The sequence below is a fragment of the Protopterus annectens genome, chromosome 9.part0 (genome assembly GCF_019279795.1).
Source record: "Protopterus annectens isolate FY-2018-M chromosome 9.part0, PAN1.0, whole genome shotgun sequence".
NCBI classification, from domain to species: Eukaryota; Metazoa; Chordata; order Ceratodontiformes; family Protopteridae; genus Protopterus; species Protopterus annectens.
The window spans coordinates 97,692,114-97,711,157 of record NC_056743.1 but is presented as its reverse complement, the minus strand read 5'-3'; the positions used below and the strand labels follow the sequence as shown (position 1 = coordinate 97,711,157).

The following is a 19,044-nucleotide window of genomic DNA, read 5'->3' as shown; positions in this document are numbered from 1 at the left end:
AGATTTCTTGCACTAAGAGGTTTGATGCTAGATATTTGTTGGGATTATTGGGATGTCCACCTGGTTAAGGCAGTGTTCTGGGGGGGGGGGGGGCAAAGAAAATGTTGGCTGTTGCCTTAGAGTTTGGACTTGAACCACATCATAAGTTATGTGGGTTCAAGTAGTGGCTCCAGCAGGTGAGGAGTCTGAGAGGAGTGATAGGATTGAGCAGCTGATGCCTTGGCATCCAGAGAAAAATACAGTAATGTCCCCGGTTTAGACCTCAGGTTAGCCCCAGTTGTAGAGACGTAGCCAGGTCTTTCAGTTGTATGCCTGCTTCCCATACAGTTGTGTGTCCCACATGGGCAGAGCGTAACTCTGTTCATCTGTTCTTTCTGCCATAATTTTGGCTAAAGCATAAACATGGAAATAAAGATGCAACATGCTTATTAAAATAATTACATTACCAGATTAAATTGTTAGTAATGCAGCAGGCATATAACACTCTGGATGCAGTTACTTTACTGGCTCATTTATACTCTTATAATGCATTGAGTATTGAAACTGCTAACGCAATGTATTTGTGCTAATCAGATGTCTCCCTAAAACTTAATTTGTACAGCATCGTTTACCTGGTGCATGCCTGGTCTGTTTTGGTGTACAGTTCAGACATAATAGGGGATCATGAAATGCAGAGGTACTAGGGAGAACTAATTTTGTATACAATGTATGCTTTATCATGAAGACCAGTCAGGGGATTAGGGCATAAATCATAAATTCCATGCCAACTGCAGATGAAATCTATTCATTTACTTGGCTGCTGTCTTTTACTGCTTAGCAGTACGTTGCAAAAATGCTGATGCCATTTGGAAACAGCTTCCCCATGAGATGATGTGGAGTACTTTGCCATCAGGGCAAGAAAATTTAAGTGGATCATGGAACACCAGGAAGGGTTATAGTTATCAAGCTGATGGGGTCAAAGACAGTATTAACAATTAAACCGGAAAGAAACACTAAACTAGAAAATGGCTGTGTAGGAAGTAGCGGCTTAATTATTGCCTAACTACAAAAAAAATAAAAGAAATTGCCGTGAAACAGTTTATGGAGCCTAGAACCACATATAACCAAAATGTTTACAAAATGCAATATGAAAGCCTCAAAGATCCTTAACTTATTTGCACCTATAGAACTTCTGCACCATATTTGCATTTGACACCTGTACTTTCTGATGGAGTAATGAAATTTGTTTGAAACTGGGTTCATTAAACAAACTGCTTAGCAGTTGATGATTTAACCTATGAAAGGGAGTGATAAGGGAATCAAAATAGCACCAAGAATATTTGTCTGGATTGCACTGCATTGGCATTATTGACCAATCTTTTGTCACTTATGATTTGTTTTCATAAGTAAGTGAGCTACTTTTCCAAAGGGATGAAGTATGAAAAGTGGTATTTGGAAGCTGGCCTAATAGTTCATGTGTTTACCTTACAGTTACAAGGTGCAGGGTTCAATTCTCACATGGGGTAATTGGCCTTGTGGGGCCATTTTATGCCTAGCCAGTTAGCCATGTGCCAATCTATGACCTTATACAGCAGGAATGCATGGTAATTTTGTAGAATGAATGACATTGTTGATTTTGCTCATTGTCTGTGTTTTAAAGGTTAAGAAAGTGTTCTCGTATGTGTCTTAATTTTGGCAGAGATAACAGATTTACAAACAATTTGCATGGTATCGGCTGAAAGTGATGCTGAAGGATTTGCCCCTGATACTTTCCCTGTAAATTGTGCAGTCTGAGAGATGTTGAGTGTTGCTAAAGTCCATTTCCATGATACTCTTTGCAAGGTTTTATATGACAACACTTCAGTGTACTTTTAAGAGGTCAATGATCATAGGTTTTGTGCAGCATCCATTAATGTTCAGGGGTCAGAGGTTTTGTACAGCATCCATTACTGTTTGCTTGTCAACATTTTGTATTTCTACTCTGCAGACTGGCCTGAACATGGTCCGTTTGGATCAGTGCTCACCCCCAGAAGAAAATTTTAAATAAGCATACAAATAAGGACAAACTGTCCAGCTGGTAGACACACAAATATAATGGAGATGAGGGCATTCCTCCTCACCCTTCAAGGTTTTTGGGCTCCCTACTATAGGGTGTAATAACCGTTCACACAGATAAAATGGCAGTGGTTTAGTGTATCAAGAGAGTAAAGGGAACACACACTTTTCTTTGAGAGGCAGTGAAGATGTAGGAGTGAGTTCTGACAATGCAATGGACAAGCTCAGTCATTGCTTTTTGATGCCTCAGGAATGACCCCTTTGCCGTGAGTAGATCAGACGCTGTGCTTTCTCTGCCGCCGTTATGCTTGCCCAACCTGTGTGGGTGCAGTAGCTACTTTTCCCTGCACCCCCCCCCCCCCCCCAGGGGAGCATCCCAGAGATAATTATGTATTCAGAAGTGGGCCAGAAGAATCCTTTATATCCCCCAATTTCCTCTGATTCTGATGGTCTTTCAGAATGGCAGACAGCGCAAGCTGAACCATACCCATAATCCCATTTTGGCTTTGACATTCCTGTTTCTCCTTGCATTGGGTATTACCTGCTTTTAAACCCTTACTCCTTCAGCCCTTCAGGATTCTGTTGTCCCATTCCTCCTGCAGTCTGTCTGGATCTCTGCTCCCTATGACTAACTGTATAGCTTCTCATGATGTACTAATGGCCAGAGAGCCTTCATTGTCCATATCTGATTGTGCAGATTCTCCTCTTTATATATATAAAAAAAAAAAAAAAAAATCTAAGAAAACATCAAAGTAAGTGGACAGTTTTTCTATTATGGCTTCTTCAAACGGTTTAAATCTTTTCACCACTCCTTTATCTTCACTTTTGTGTTATTAATTGCAAACTTTGCTGGAGGCCCCGTCTCCCATGTTACCATTAAATTGCACCTTGTTGCTATTTCTAAAGTCCATCAAGTCTCAAAATGCAAGTACTGCTCTCTTACGAAATTTAGCATTAGGATAAGTGCTTTCATCGGCTCCATCAGATGATTTCAGAGTTTTAATACCAGAATATCCTTGTTATGTTGAATTTGTACTGGTATGTCATTCACCTGACAGAGGATTTCCAATGTCCATTCAGAATGAGTTTAATAATAAAATACTTGGCAATGCATCACCTGGAATAAAAAAAATAGTACATAGGTTGGAATAAATTAACCAGGTTTATCAAACTGGGCTTGTGAAAGGTTGCCCTGGGCAGCTAGTCCGTTTATAGCTAATTGGAGCAAGGGGGCCATGGGTATGGACTACCAATGGAATCATGGTTACAAATGTGGGTTTAGCCTAAAGAAGACTGTAATGCGGTAAACTAGGGGAGCGGACTGAAGGAGAAGCCAGTCATGGGTACAGTTAACCATCCAAGAAAGAGATTTGCTATATGATGGTGAAGGGCCATGCTGAGAGGAATGCAACTCTGCCAGCTACAGTAAGGATGGGGAAACTGGGCTTAATTAACTTTTTACAGGGGAGAGATAGCATAAAGGGGATGAGAAACAGAAGCAGGATCAAAATCTCAACCTGCCATAGATGTAGTGGCAATTTGAGATCAAAGCAAACTCAAGGTGCTTGTGATACAACAGGAATGTTTAGTGGTTTGTTTTACTTGACAGGCTTGTTGCCATTCTTCCCATTACTGTGTATGGGCCTGGAAAATATTAAAAGAGTCTAGAAGGCAAATGTGTTTTAAGAATAAGGGGCTAAAAGGAATTTGATCGAGAGGTTAAATGATGATCCGATTCTTCTTTCACCAAGGACCAGAACTCCTTTTTCTTGACTTATAGTGGAGGACCGTAATGGTGAGAAGTACAAGGCTGTTAGGGGTGGCAAGAGGAAGACCAGTAATCTGGGGCTGACCTTAAGGGTAACTAGGACCAGAATCCCCCCCCCCCCCGCGCAAAAAAAAAGACTAAAGCTGCTCCAGATGGGAAGCATATGCTCAAGGTGTGAGAATAGAGGCGGTACACAAAAAGGAATGGCAGTTTGGGGTGTATAGAAATCAAAGACTAAGCCGATTAAGTTAGGAAGATTAAACTAGTAGCTTACAAGGGGGCTACTGCAACCCCTTAGGCCAGCACTATATCAAGGGATATCAGCCAGAAGTGGCCTGGTGCTCTGAACTGCTTATTGCAGGCTGAGGGGTACAGTGACCCAGAATGGAGTTATGAGGAGCTCATTGTGTGACAACAGTGGCTGCATATAACATTTAGAGGGCTAGGCATTGAGGTAGGGAGCCCCCTGGTTGTCATATGCTTGGCAGATAGAAATTTAAACACAGCAGCTGAAATCAAGTGGTAAATGTATAAATTGTCAGACAGTTTCTGTTCTAACTGTAAAGAAGGATAAACTGTGTAGTTAATCACATTTGCAAAAGGACTACAAATCGATAAAAACATACCATGTGCACCGCTGTAACCTATACCACAGTAGAATTGTCTTTACTAAATAACAGTGCACCATTGATCTAAGTAAATGATGGCCATGACTGAATACAGTAAGCTGAAGGGGTACTCACAATTACAAAAAGGCTAAAATTGAGTAAAAAGTAATGTGAATACTCTTCTTAACCTGTACAGCTGTAGAATGCTTCAGTGTTAATAACGATGATAATTGGTGTGAATAGCAATTTGGTGGCAATATGCACCACCCTAAACTTAATGATACACCATCAAAGTATAATGTAGTGCACCCAGCTGAGGATAAAAGGAGCAGAAACTAAAAATCACTGCTGCCTAGAGTATGAGCCATTTGCTTGTAGAAGAAGTATCCAGCAGTAAATTTGGAAGGCAAGTTGTGTTAGTGTACCAGAAACTGGCAAATAGATCAACGGGGATTGCGCATGGCCACTGGGTATTGAGAGAATGAGAGAGACCAAGTCAGCTGAGCTTTCACTTTTGTGGTCCTTAAGTTACTTCCAGAAAATTTGTCACTATGGATGTGAACTTGCTGGTAAAAGTAGATTGTAAGAATAGTCTGCCATCTCCAGGAAAGTGCCTCTTTGTTGTACTTGAATATGCCATTTTTTGAGACAACGTGATTAACATGCCTTAAGCTGAATTTGTTGGAATAATTAGCATTTTTCTATAATGGAATTTTAGTCTCCACATTGTGGGTTTTGAGGAAACATTTGTAGGACAGGGAAGGTAAAATTTTGGACTGCAGGACAGTCAAGACTGTTTTTTATAGTGCATTGTTGGTCAGTTGTTCCCTCGTAATATAACTGATGTTTGTAGATGGACTTCACCAGCTTTGTCAAGTCCTGCTAATGTAGAAACAGGCACAGAGCATTTTTCTATATAAATTACCCCAGAAGACTGGCAGTTCATAGGTTGGTACTAGGCTTTCGGCCCTAGGGCCTATACAAGCCTAGCCAAACAATTCCCCGGATATTTCTCCCCGAGAATTTCCTATCTCCCATCCAATCGTCAAGGTTCCTTTTGAAGAGAGCCATTAGAGGCCTTAGTTGCTCCTAGTGGTGGCTTTGTAGAGTTTAATATTGGTTGGGCTAAAAAGCTGTCCTTGCGTCTGAAGGAGCACTGGAAGCAAGAACTACAAATGTCTGAGAACTATTGCTTTGCCCAACACAATTCTTTCCTGTCCTGAATTTCTTGTTTGCAAAACGGTGGTCATTTCTAAGGGTATCCTACAGAAGCTTGTTGCCCAGTATGACATTTTGTAGATGTTTACTAATGGCTCTGATGCTGCTGAGTCCAGGTTGTGGGTGAGCATCATGGCAATCGCCCTTAATCTGCAGTCTACAGTTATTAGTTAGTTTGGCCTATTTGTGATTGACCCTACTGCTAGGAACAAGTTGCAGACGATCCAGTGACTTTGAGGGTCTTGCTGACAGGCTTCTTATGACGCTCACTGCATGTGAAATCCCTTCTTAGCTTCACTGTGTTCTTGAAGTATGCCTTGCTGTGACTTCTTTGCATCCTTGTTCAACTTCAACTGCAGCAGGATCTTTTCTGTTATCTCCAGGGATATACTCATCCAGAAGCAGCCCTCATGACTTGTGGGTGCCTTTCTTCCATTTCCCCATATAATGAAATTCCTTGGAGGTCAAACTATGGGAAGCCAAAGCCATCCTGATAGCTCGCTTTTAGCCCTGACAGTCTGGTTCCCTCTGTTTTGGCCACACCTCTTGGCCATCTCCTGTCTTCCTGAAGCCAGCAAAGATCTTCCTGTCTCACATGCCAGTAAGTATCACATGGACCTGCATGTGCTATGATACTGACCAGTTGGTTTCTTTAGTTGTCTTGATGCCAGGGACCCTGCATTCCCCAGCAAGGTGGTTCAGATTCTGACTTCTGCCCAAGGACTTGGCACTTTGGAGATGTTACTTAATATAAAGTAAATTGCCATTAGTAGTCAAAAGCATGCAACAATCTGCTTATATTTCAGACAAATGTGCATATTTCTGCAACCATAAGGGTTACTAAAGTGTTAATGGTAAACTGTTCATGAACTGTTTACAGTGGTAGTGTTCATTAGATTCTGTGTCAGACTGGAATTTATAATCACAGTAAACACTCTAATATTAATTTGGTAATATTTTGTAAACGACTTAGAATATCTTAAACCACCCAAACTACATAGTCCCGTAGCATTTGTTAATTCAAAAGAAATATAAATGTAGTATGTAAACAAGAATTAATTTCTCTAGCTGCACTAGACATATGACTCTCATCTACTTTTGTGGTTCTAACTTGCAGTTGCATTCTGACTTACATTATTAGAATAAGTTGAATATATATATATATATATATATATATATATATATATATATTTCAAAATTGTATAAAAAAACTAGATTAAGCTAGATAACATTTATGTTGAGATATATGTGGCATACATTAGGCTTTCGAACCCAATGCTCTGTTTTGAGTTTTTAACAGGGAATGGACAGTGCACATTACAACTTATGGGACTAAGAACACTATCCCCTACGTTGTTTACAGGCAGGCTTTCTAGAGGAATGTGATAAACTCCCTCATATATGCAAGTTGTGATTCATGATAAAATACTGATTACAACTTGACCTACAGTAGCAACTACGGCTTTTTGAATTGCTATATAGAACTTTGCAACTCTGTTTTTGCTTTTTATCAAAGCTATATGTATGAATCCTGGATTTTATATGATAGGATATGTGTTGTTGAGAACACGCATCTTTGGTAAATCAATAATCCTCGGACGTTGCTTTTCCCTCATTTAATAATTATTTGGGAATTGTGCGTTAACTGGTTAGGGCTTCTCTGCATCATCCATTTTTCTATAGACAGAGGGTTATATTACTTGGATAGTTGCATACACACAAGGGACCTATCTAACTCTCTCTGACCTAAATATCTTTTCATTTCTAATTTGACTTCATCTACCATGCTCACTTTTCCTACTATAATCCTTACCCCGACATCTATCCTAATCCTCATTCTACTTCCTTTGTATCACACCTCCTCTTATATCAGGGTATACCTCCTCCTCCAAATCACTTCCACAATATCTCTGCCCCTTTATCTCCCTCTGACCCCATCCTTCTCTTAAAAGTAAAACTCTTCTGAATTCCTACTAAATTCTACAAATCCAAACCAAGCCCCTACCATCCATTCCTAACCAAACACAATCCTCACAAACGTATTCCTCTTCTCTCTTGCCTCTGCTTAGCAGGCAACATTCATCCCAACCCAGGACCAAACATTTCTCTAACAACACTAGCTCCAACAACAAATCCACCAGTAAATACACCAGTAAATACCCTAAATTCCTCACCATCAATGCCCAAAGCTTAGCAAATAAGCTTACCCTCTTTCATGCCTGGCTCATTCCCAATATACCTGACATTGTAGTTATCTCTGAAACCTGGCTAAAACCACACATAACTCACTCCGAATTCCTCCCCTCCCCCCCTCCGGCTATCAGTCTGTCCGATCTGACCGCCTAAGTAAAAAAGCTGGTGGTGTAGCTGTAATCTCCTCCAATCATTTGTCCATTACTCCCTACCTTAACCCTATCCCTTTCTTTAATAATGCTGAACTTGTAACTGGCCTTCTAAAATTAAACTAAAAATATCTGCATCATCTCCCTCTATATTCCTCCTGCTAACAATACCAATACCTTGGAAGACCTCCTCTCCTGGACCTCCTCTAATATTAAACTTGAAACCTATATTATGGGTGATGTAAATATTGACTGGCAAAAAATCATCGACCCTAATCCTACCATTTTAATCAATCTCTTCAATTTCACTCAACTCACTAACTCCATTACTAGGCCCAGCAAAACCAACCACCCAGGCTCCATCCTAGACTGGATCCTGGACCTCCTCTAATATTAAACTTGAAACCTATATTATGGGTGATGTAAATATTGACTGGCAAAAAATCATCTACCCTAATCCTACCATTTTAATAAATCTCTTCAATTTCACTCAACTCACTAACTCCATTACTAGGCCCAGCAAAACCAACCGCCCAGGCTCCATCCTAGACTGGATCCTGGTATCTCACCCGACCAAAATAAAAAAATCTGGTTTCACTCCTTACACATTAGGAGACCACCTCCCTTCCTTCACCCATAGAGCTACACCCTCTTTCTCACATTACCACCAACTCTTACATACTCGCGACCTCACTAACTTTAAGTCTTCTACCCTTTCTGACTCCATTAAGTTCACTAACTGGAACCTACTAAAAACCCTACCCGTAGACTATGCCGTTGATTATTTCAACTCTTCATTCTAAACTGTCCTAAACTCCCTAGCTCCTATAAGAGCAAAAAGATTTAAAGCTAAAACCGCCCCATGGCTTACCAAAGAAACCAAAAAAATTATGCTACAAAGAGATAAAACCTGGAAAAGCTATCTCCAACATAAACAGCCTGTATTGTTACTTAAATACAAACAGCTGCGAAACCAAGCTAAAAAAACAAGTCATTAAAGATAAAAAAAATCCTACTACTTCAAACTCCAAATAAATCATGCAAAAAACCCCAAACAATTCTGGAGCTCTAATTCACTCCTCAAGCCTGGTACAAAAAAAAACAACCCATGTCCTGATACTAGTAAATCTGAACAAGAAATCGCCGAACTATTCAACACCTTCTTCACCTCTTCTATTGCTGATCTAATCAAGACCTTCCCCAACAATAACCCTCCACCTCTCTCTGCTCAAGCTTCCTCCTCTCCTACACCCCCTACTTTTGAATTTAAACCTGTATCCATCTACCACTCCACAAGGGTGGTAAAAACTGTAATGTTTCCCATTTCCGCCCTATAGCCATCCTTTCACCAATCTCTAAACTTCTTGAAAAATGCATACACCTGCAGCTCATGCCATACCTTACTGAACACCAGCTACTCTCTCCTACCCAACACAGCTTCCACCCTGGACACAGTACCAACACAGCCCATCTATCCTTCTTAAATTCTGTCAGTCTAGCTCGAGACTCTGGTAATATAGTTTCAGCTGTTCTACTAGACTTATCTAAACCTTTCAATGCCATCTCCCAAACCCATCTATTAAATCATCTATCGAATCTGTACATCTCCCAAAAAACTCTCTCCTGGTTCTCCAGCCCTCTTTCTGACAGGTCTCAAGCTGTCAAATGGGGCCAAGCCTCTTCCATTTTCCTCCCCACCCTTACAGGAGTACCTCAAGGTTCCATACTAGGCCCTTTGCTATTTAAGATCTTTATTAACTATTTCTACAAAGCCATACCCAATACCAAAATTGTCCAATACGCAGACAATTCCACTTTGATCTGCTGTGCCTCTAAACTATCTGATCTTCAGTCTCTAACTCAAACTGCCTTCTCAACTACTGAAAACTGGATGCACCAAAACCACCTCTCACAAAATGCTAACAAAACTAAGATTCTTCCATTCACTCCCTCAAAATTCACTCCCATTGATAAAAACTCACTTCAAATTACCAGCCTTAACAATTCCATTATCGAAGTTGTTCCCTCTGCCAAACTCCTGGGGGTCACCATCAACGAACACTTAAAATTCAATACTCCCATCCAACTTAACTTCAAGAAAACCCACATAAATCTCTGCCTACTCTACAGAAACAACCACTTCCTCACTCCCACCAGACAAACTTTGGCCATTACTTATCTCCTCCCTTCTCTTTTGTATGGCGCTCCTCTGCTTACCAATCTATCTTCCACACTCCCCTTCAAACTGGAAGTGTGCTACAACAAAATCTCCAGATTCACTTACCAAGGCAAAATCCTCCTCCCATCACTGCACCTCCCTACACTCTCTTTAAATTGGCTTGAACTCCCTAATCAACTTGACTTCCTCCAAATTGTCACAGCCCACAAATTATTCCAACCTACTAGCTGCCCTGCATTATCTAATATCCTACAACCATATACCCCCCTTAGACCTACTCACCAAAACCTTATAATCATCCAAAAACCCAAGCGCCCAGCTGGTCAGCTTCTACTCTCCTTTTCCCTAGCCAAAAAATGGAATGCCCTGCCCTCTGCTTGAGTACCTGTGACAATCCACACACCTTCAAAACACAACTTCATTCTTACCTGTTTCTTCACAAGAAATGTAACTGCACTCTTCAACTCATACCGCCCAAGCTCTGCTCCTCCTCTCCTGGCTAACCTTCATACCTTCCTAATTTCTCTCATATACTTGATTATAAATGTAACAAAACAGTAACATCCAGCCATCATGCTGTATGCCTGTCTTTCTCTTGAAAAATGTTTAATAGTTTTGCTGTCTTTACTGAATGATATCTGTTTTGACTGTAATAGTACCTATTGATTGTTATACTATCTGTTGATTGCAATGCAAATATTTTTCTTGTAATTTTCTATGTAATGTAACTTTGTATTGTGGAGCTTTTCTCCCCGGGCGTCCACTGAAAATGGGCTCTCGAGCCCAGTGGACTTCCCCGGTCACCAAACTGGAATAAATTAAGTATCAGTACAGTTGTACAGCTCATCAGGTAAGCTTTAAGATTAAAATCTTTCAGTAACTTGTGGTCTGAATTTATGCAAATATGAATAAGCTATATTGGACAACTAAAGGCATCAAACATATTGTTACTTACTGATGGTTTTTGGAATATCCTGCATTTTCAGGTGTAACCCTGCTGTGTTCACACTCGCTGCGCTTGGGCTCACTTAACTCCCCTGCCACCCCCATATTATTTCCTTTATACCTAACCACCTGTTTCCTCCCACCTTCAAACCTTTCCCCTTTCTGTACCTAAGAAAACATGCACAACCTATTCCTAATCTACTTTGCACATAGCAGCAAATTCCACTACACTCCTTTTTCTCACTATTGATCCCACTACTGTCAATCAACCTTTCTCAGTTTTTATCTCGAAATCACAACCTTGTGATAGCCATTACCATTGTCCACTTTTCCCCCATATTACTTTTCCCTCTTCAACCATGCTTGTCTCAGTCCTCTCTACTCCTGCTTCCACTATTCCTCCTACTCACTGTTACTTCATCTCTCACACTCTTATCCCCATTTCATAAAGATCTTACTTACCCACGCACTCATAGCTTCTCTTATCCACAGCAACCTATAGCTATCACTGTCTCTATCTTTCCCATGAATACCCTACTCCCTAAAATAAAAATGTCTCCCTCCCACTCACTAACATCTCAAAACAAAGTACCTTACTACCCACTAAAAATGAAACCTCCCTATTGCCTTACTACCCTGCTCTTATCAGGAGACATACACCCAAATCCAGGACCTATTTCTAAATCTACCCCCCTGCTAAACACCTCTCCCAACTCTAGCCACTCATAGGTAGGTACTAGGCTGTCAGCCCTGGGGCTTGTATAAGCCTAGCCAAAAAAGATTCCCTGGCTTTCACCACCCAATAAAATTATTTCCCTTTGCCCCTGTCGAGCAGTGCCACAGAAGTGATCCCTGGGGTGAATTTTCAATTTCCCATCCAGTTGTCAAGATTTTTCTTAAAAAGGGCCAATGAGGAGCTTTGCTTGACATGAATGTGTAGTTTGTGAAGTCTCTAGGACTCCAGTCCCTGGAGTGTGTGTGGTATGGAGCGATTGGGATTTCATTAAGTGTAGCATGTCCAATTAAGAAATCGATGATGTGGCCGTTCGACATACATGTTGATGAAGATGATGTTGACATTCTGAATGGTCAAGGTTAATAATATAGACCCTGCTGGAAAATATTCTCTCATATCTCTCTCAAAACATCCATAATGAAACCATCCTCCTTGGAAGTAAATATTAATTGGTAAACCCACAGTAATCCTAACTCTCCACATCATATAAATCTTTCTGGACTTACACAACTAATATCTCGACCTAACAACTCCAAGTTTCCTAGCTCCCTAATAGACTGGCTACTTCTTTCAAATCACTCCAAATAACACAATTCAGAAACACTTCATGAGTGATCACTTGCCAATAAAAGTGCTCAGATATACTCACCATTTCTTTAAACACACAGGCTTATCACCTGCCTAAACTTTCGAACTTTAACCCTGAAACATTTAAAACCCTCCTCTCTAGAGTTAATTGGAACTTCCTCACCCAGCTCCTACTTAATGAAGTAGTCCAAGCCTTCAACTCAATTTTCCTCAACATGTTAAACTCATTAACGCCACACAAGAAAGTTCGGATAAAAGCTAACCTATCCCACTGGCTATCTAAAACTATTCGCACCCTTATGAAGACCAGAGATAGGGCTTGGAAAATGTGGATACAATCTAAATTCCCCGCCAACTTGCAAAGGTATAAAGAACTTGGAAATCAAACAAAAAAATTCATCAATAAAGACAAAAAAGATTTCTACTATAACCCCCCCCCCCCCAACAACTTTAAAATCTGATTCAAACAAATTCTGGAACGCTATAAACCAAATACTACATCCTGGCAACCCGACTTAACCCAATCCATGTCCAGACAGGTCACCTGAAGAGGCAGCCAACACCTTCAGTACCTATTTTGTAGAACCTGTCTGCAAGTATTCAACCCCAACCCCTCTAATACCTATGGTCCTAACTCCCCTGAAACATCTACAACTACTAGCTCTGCAAACACCTTTTCCCTTAAACCTGTTCCCACTACCTGCATCAAAACTCTACTCTCTAAGCTAAAACCATGCTCTGCATCTGCCGACAGTATCCCCTCATATTTTCTTCGGATAGCTGCTCTGCCATTATCTATCATAATCAGTCGCTCCATCTCTAAAGTTCCATCAGTCTGGAAACAGTTCTACACTTTACCAATACATAAAGGAGGTAACTTCTCAGGAATTTCCAATTTCAGACCTATTGCTATCCTCTCCCCTCTCTCTAAAGTCCTGGAGAAATGTATACAAAAACAAGTTATGCAGTATCTCATACAAGAAAAACTGCTCACTCCTACACAGTATGGTTTCCAACATAAACATAGTGCTGCCACAGCTCTGCTATCCTTCCTCAACATTATTACTGTAGCCAAAGATGAACATAAACTTAAGTCTTGTCTATTCCTTGACCTTTCAAAGGCTTTCAACGCTCACAGTCTGCTACTGAACAAACTGTCCGACCTCGGCTTGTCCCCTGATACAGTTGCATGGTTCTCCAGCTATCTCACTGACTTGACTGCAGACACTGAGATGGCACTCTGCTTCTGTTCCAGTAAGAATGTGCCCCCAGGATCCATTCTAGGACCAGTACTTTTTAAAGGACAGCCGCACCCACAGAGTCAAACATGTTTATTTCATCATGGTTTGGTGTTTCCTACATTTTAACACAACTCTGGGACTATTTAGATCTTTTTAGATATTTTTATATTTAATTTCTGACTCTGACCAAATGGGGTCTGGCATATTGAAATAATTCTGATTGTTTAGTCTGCCTCTAAGTATTCCAGAATGCATTGTTTATCTCCAAAAAAAATGGCATCAGATTTGTCATGTTTTCCCTAAACCTCCTGTCAGTGCACTGATTTTACAGGTATTCACTGCTGTTATAGTCACCTACTTTTGGTTAAAATGTTATCCTTTTTCAATGACTACTTCAAACACAAGTAGTGCAAATGCTACAGAACAGAATTGAAAAGTGCATTTTATTGCTCTTTCTTCTTAGAAATGCTAACTTGATTTATTTTGTGAAGGCTGGTCTAGTTCTTCAAGGTATCTCCCCTCCCCCTTCACATCTACCTTCCCTAGCTGTCAAAGAGCTAAGGGTAATTTGACCCATTATCTGCATTGTTTGACAGCTCACAGCAGGTGACCAGACTGATTACGGTTTTCTTGTCAGCCTTTCCTTCCTTACAGTGGGAGACTTGTTTTGTTGCACTCCTGTCAAATTTAGAACCAAGCTTCATAGCACTGGGAATAATCACTGTTTTGCAAAGCATCAAACTCCCACTTATTTTCCTTCCTGTTTGGTTAAATAGCGAACAAATGATGCACTATAAACGCAAAATATTTCACAGACTTGCATGACAGCACCCACATGCTTTTTTTAAGTGGTAATTTAAGAAAATTACGGTATTGCATACTTGTAATCTGTAGTGTTGTCGATTTTAATTGTGACAGACATCTGCTTCTTATCTAAAAACATGCAATTAGTGCATAGTCATTGCAAATTTATGCTTAGTTTTTGCAGCTGTTACTGTGCTTCTGCCTGTACTTTGTCACATATTGGTAGGGCTCTTCAGAAAAGTGAGATTATAGTTTGACATTTTTGCTAGGTTAAGAGTGGGCTGGGCAAGGCAGCTCTGACATCACAATGTGGGAGGTTCACTGGCTCTTTTATACAGCATGCAAATCGGGTGGGGATTACATCACTTTGGGGGAGGTAATGTCCTGATAGCTAGGGCAAGAGCTCTGGAAGATCTGACATCATCATTTCAGATCCAGCTAGAGGTATTTCAACTTGGTTTTCAAAGTGAAAGTAAAACAGTATGGAAAGGTAGGAAGCCTAACAGGGAAAACAGTTGAGTGGATTAGTTTTTAAAGCTGCATGTGTGATTTTTCAAGGCTGTATCAATGAACAGGGACTAAAAGCACCAGCAGGTTGAGCAATCTGCTTTAATATCCTGTTGTTGTCCTCTAATATCTTCACCAACTTGCTGTATTCCTTTTGTCCTCAGTCTGCCATCGTCCAATATTCTGACGATACTACAGCTAGCACCATTACCAACTCACCCTCTTAACCCCTATGAACTACCCAGTCATACTTTAACTCAGTTGAGACATGGCTCTTCAATAACCAGCTCATCCTCAACCCTAAAAAAAAAAAAAAACTTCTACTCTTTCTCCCCAAAACCGTTAACCATATCAAGTCTTTCTTCTTTTTTATTTATTTTATTTTTGTCATTTATTGTATTTGTACTGTTTTATGTTGTGGAGCTTTTCCCACCGGGACTTCCCTGCCACTCATTAAAGATGAAACCAGTAGGCAAAATGTGGGTTAAACCCTTTACTACTGTTAAGCATGCATTTGCAAACCCACGCCTTAATCTATCAGTATATTGTCAGATCCCATAATTGGTTGTGGTTAACAATTAAATCCTATGATCCTTAAAGATAATTTGGTTGGGGGGTGGGATTAAGAGGTACAGGAATTTCAAGGATTTGGTTAGAAATTTCAGGGCTGAAGTTGGTACTGGATTTATTTGAAAAGATGTTTGCTGTGTCTGTTGGGTCAGAGTAGGAGATGCCATCTTGAAAAAGTCTGTTTCTTGGTTTTCTAATGTAGCTAAAGATTTATTATCTTTGGTTTCTGAGACTACCCTAAGCTCATGGGATCCTTTAGTGGACCTTGCATTGTTTCTTAATGCTTTTGATTGAGGGGTTTTGATATGTTTAAGGAGTTTCCTTCTTTGAAAGTAGATGTTTTGTGGTAGTAGATCATAATGGTGGTTTATTTTTGAATTTTCCGTTCTAATTTGTTCTGGCAGTGACTGCTAGATATTTTCCTTCCTTGGTGAAGCTTGCTGCAGTACCATGGTCAGGGTGGTGTAGTCAGAATGAATTTTTGATTATTTCATGTTGATGCATCTATAGTACTCAAATTCAATAGTGCTTTTACTATAGGGACTTTTGGTAGTTTAAAGGAGAAGGTCACATGTTTGTGGTCTAACTTACTTGTGGAAGATGAAACTAGACAAGTGCAAGATGCAGCCATATTGATAAGAATCGAGGCAAGAATGCTATGTGCTTATCATATCAAGAACAGTACTCTTAGTATGGTTCTAAACAAAACTGCTGTTTTGCTAAATTTGTATAACTGTTCTTGTTTAAATCTATTCAACATGGTGTTATATCTTGAGCAATAGGTGCCCAAACTGTGATATATGCCTCTTTAAAAAGAGGGACTGTGCTTACTCTACCGTACTGTCTAGATCATCAACTTTTATATTCTGATCCTTAAACACAATTCTGAACTTTGCTGCGATATCAGACTGTTTCTCCAGTATGGGATCTATGACCTGTTATTAATGGATGTATAAAAGTAGCTGTTTAGTAATCATCATTGGCAAAAAGAGCCTTGATTTAATATTGTCCAGTGGTGTGAAACATCAGCTGGATATATCGGGTATGATATGTTGCACTTGATATCACCCTCCTCCTCCACCTTACTTCCACTAGCATGTCAGAACTGTACTAATCTTGTTTTGAGAGGTGTTATTTAATGGATGGGATTTTGTCTTTGCTGGGACCCGGTATTAGTGCAAATGGTTCCTTTCTCTAGCTGCCATGGGGGGGGGGGGGGGGGGGGATGGAGGAGATTGTGTATTGTGTCTCATTTTGGTGCAGTCCGTGATGTCACATACTGAGTCTAAAAGAGGTGAGCAGGCCCACACTACCCATTTTTGCTCAGTCTTAAAATTCACCATTGATACTTAAGTTTTAAGTTTCTTGCATTTACCTTCTCAGCAGTCGGGACCTGCATCACCACCCTCATTACTGCCAACAAAAGGAGTGGAATTAAAGGAGTTCTGCAATTGTTAGTACTTAAGCCGAGTTACTCAACATGGTGCAATTTTGCTTGTTTCCTTGCTGAGTTCCTCCTTTAATTTTCCCCATCTTCTACAGTGTCTGTCTGCCCTAATCATTACCCTTGCTATCTTGCACTGCCAGTTTGGCCTTCTGTTCTTTACCACTTTCATCATTCCACATTCTTGCTTCCACAATGTTAAACAAGCAGTCTTTGATCCATGTCGGTCATGTTTTTTCCCTTTATAGTTTTGCTTTCATTTTGTGGCTCCTTTTTATTTCTTGCCGCTGTAGTTTCTTACCATTGTCTTTTCCCTTGGCTTCAGGCTCTTTCCTTTGCTGTATACCATGCTCGTGTCAGTGTTGCCTAGGGATACCTTCAGTTTGCCCTCGTTGAGACTGTAATGTAGTACACACAGGACTTTGCACATGGTACATTAATCTACCATGTTTGTTCAAGATGTCAGTTGTCTGTCTGTCTTCCAGCCTTCAAGTTAAGACCTTGTAGTCTGCATCTTGTACATTATGATCCTGCATCACTACAGGTTGCTGTGCTCTGCTTCCTGCACGCATTCTTCTTCCTACCTGGATACATCAGATATGATATGTTGCACTTGATATCACCCTTCTCCTTCACCTTACTTCCAAAAATGCTTATTTTTGGTTTTGGCAGTTCTGCTTTGTTTTAACTACTGTTCCCCATCTCACATTTTATATAATCTCATGCACAGATTATCACCACACTGACTGTATCTCTTCTGTGTTCTTCCTGTAGCTAACAACCTGACCCATTGCATGCTCCAGCCTCTGTCCTTATTGGCCATGTCTTCATTATGCCATCACCTTCCACATTGTCTTCCTGCATCACCAATTGTAGCTGTTCTGCTTCATAGATGTCTGCTCTAGATAAGTCTCCTTTGTTTCACTGTCTCCAAGTCTTAATAGCTCTTGCTTTTTTATCTGTCCTCCTTGACGTCTTTGTATTAGTTTAACAGCAGAGCTCTAGAGATAACTTCACAATATCTTCAACACTGCTGTCACTTCTGAAATAAGGTGCAGTAAGCTTTAATGTAGAGTTTATCTTTATTCCATATCCCTAACAGTCCAAGGCCCCTGTCCCTTGTTCTCTGTCCAGTGTTCAAGTTGCTTATTGTATTCCTTGGATCTGTTGTCCAATTCTGTAATACTAATCTATCACACTTTTGGGGTACCATGTTGATTGTTAAAACTTGCTCCCCATAGATGGTTGTTCCAAGGAGAGCTGTGCACTCCATTCAGTCCCCCTTAGGTGAGAGTTGAACATGGAAGGAGTGGAGGCGGTCATCCACTTGCTAGGAATGTGGTTTTCTGTTAACTCTAGCATCTGACCTGATCTCTGTTGCCCATCTGAAGCATCCAAGGGGGTAGGTATGGAGTTGGACCCTTGCCTACCTTGTGTACATAATCTGTGTGTTTGCCAGTCTTCATGGGGGATTCCAGCAGGGAAAATGTGCCATGCAAATGCCCCTTTTCCCTTCCACTGAAGAGAGGTAAGCAGTCTAAACATGGACCTTTTCTGTCCTTCCTTGCATCACCTCAGTCAGGCACTCTATCTACTAATTAAACTTGATACACATTTTGTAGTCTTCTCCTCTTACCTAGGTTGATCCCCTTGGTGACTGAATTGTGGGTCACTGGGATTTTCTACTAATTTAGCCCCAGTTGACATTTATCCTTCAACTCCTGCAGTTAATGTTGTCCTCTTCATTCGTAATTCTTCAGACTCCAGTTTCCACCACTTCTGACCTGTTTCATGCCTCCTCTGTATTGTACACTCTTTATTCTCTCTTGTTTACTAGCATAAATGAACTGGTCCAAAAACTTTTCAGCTACAATCTGAACCATTTAGGCAAGTAAAAGGAATAAAATGTCTGTCTGTCTTTAGCCACCAAGTGTATGAATACAGTAAATAGCACAGAGTAAGTATTTTACAAGTATAAACAAGAGTGTACGCAGCAGAATGCAGACATCACTAATGCACAATAAGAATGTAAATTACAATACTTTTACATTGTGTGTACA

At 40.4% G+C, this 19,044-nt stretch overlaps 1 protein-coding gene across 1 annotated transcript in view; it reads left to right on the top strand.

The window, feature by feature from the left end:
- TPCN2 (two pore segment channel 2) overlaps window positions 1-19,044 on the top strand; it is a 1,483,468-nt gene that overhangs the window by 1,804 nt on the left and 1,462,620 nt on the right. The window lies entirely within an intron of this gene.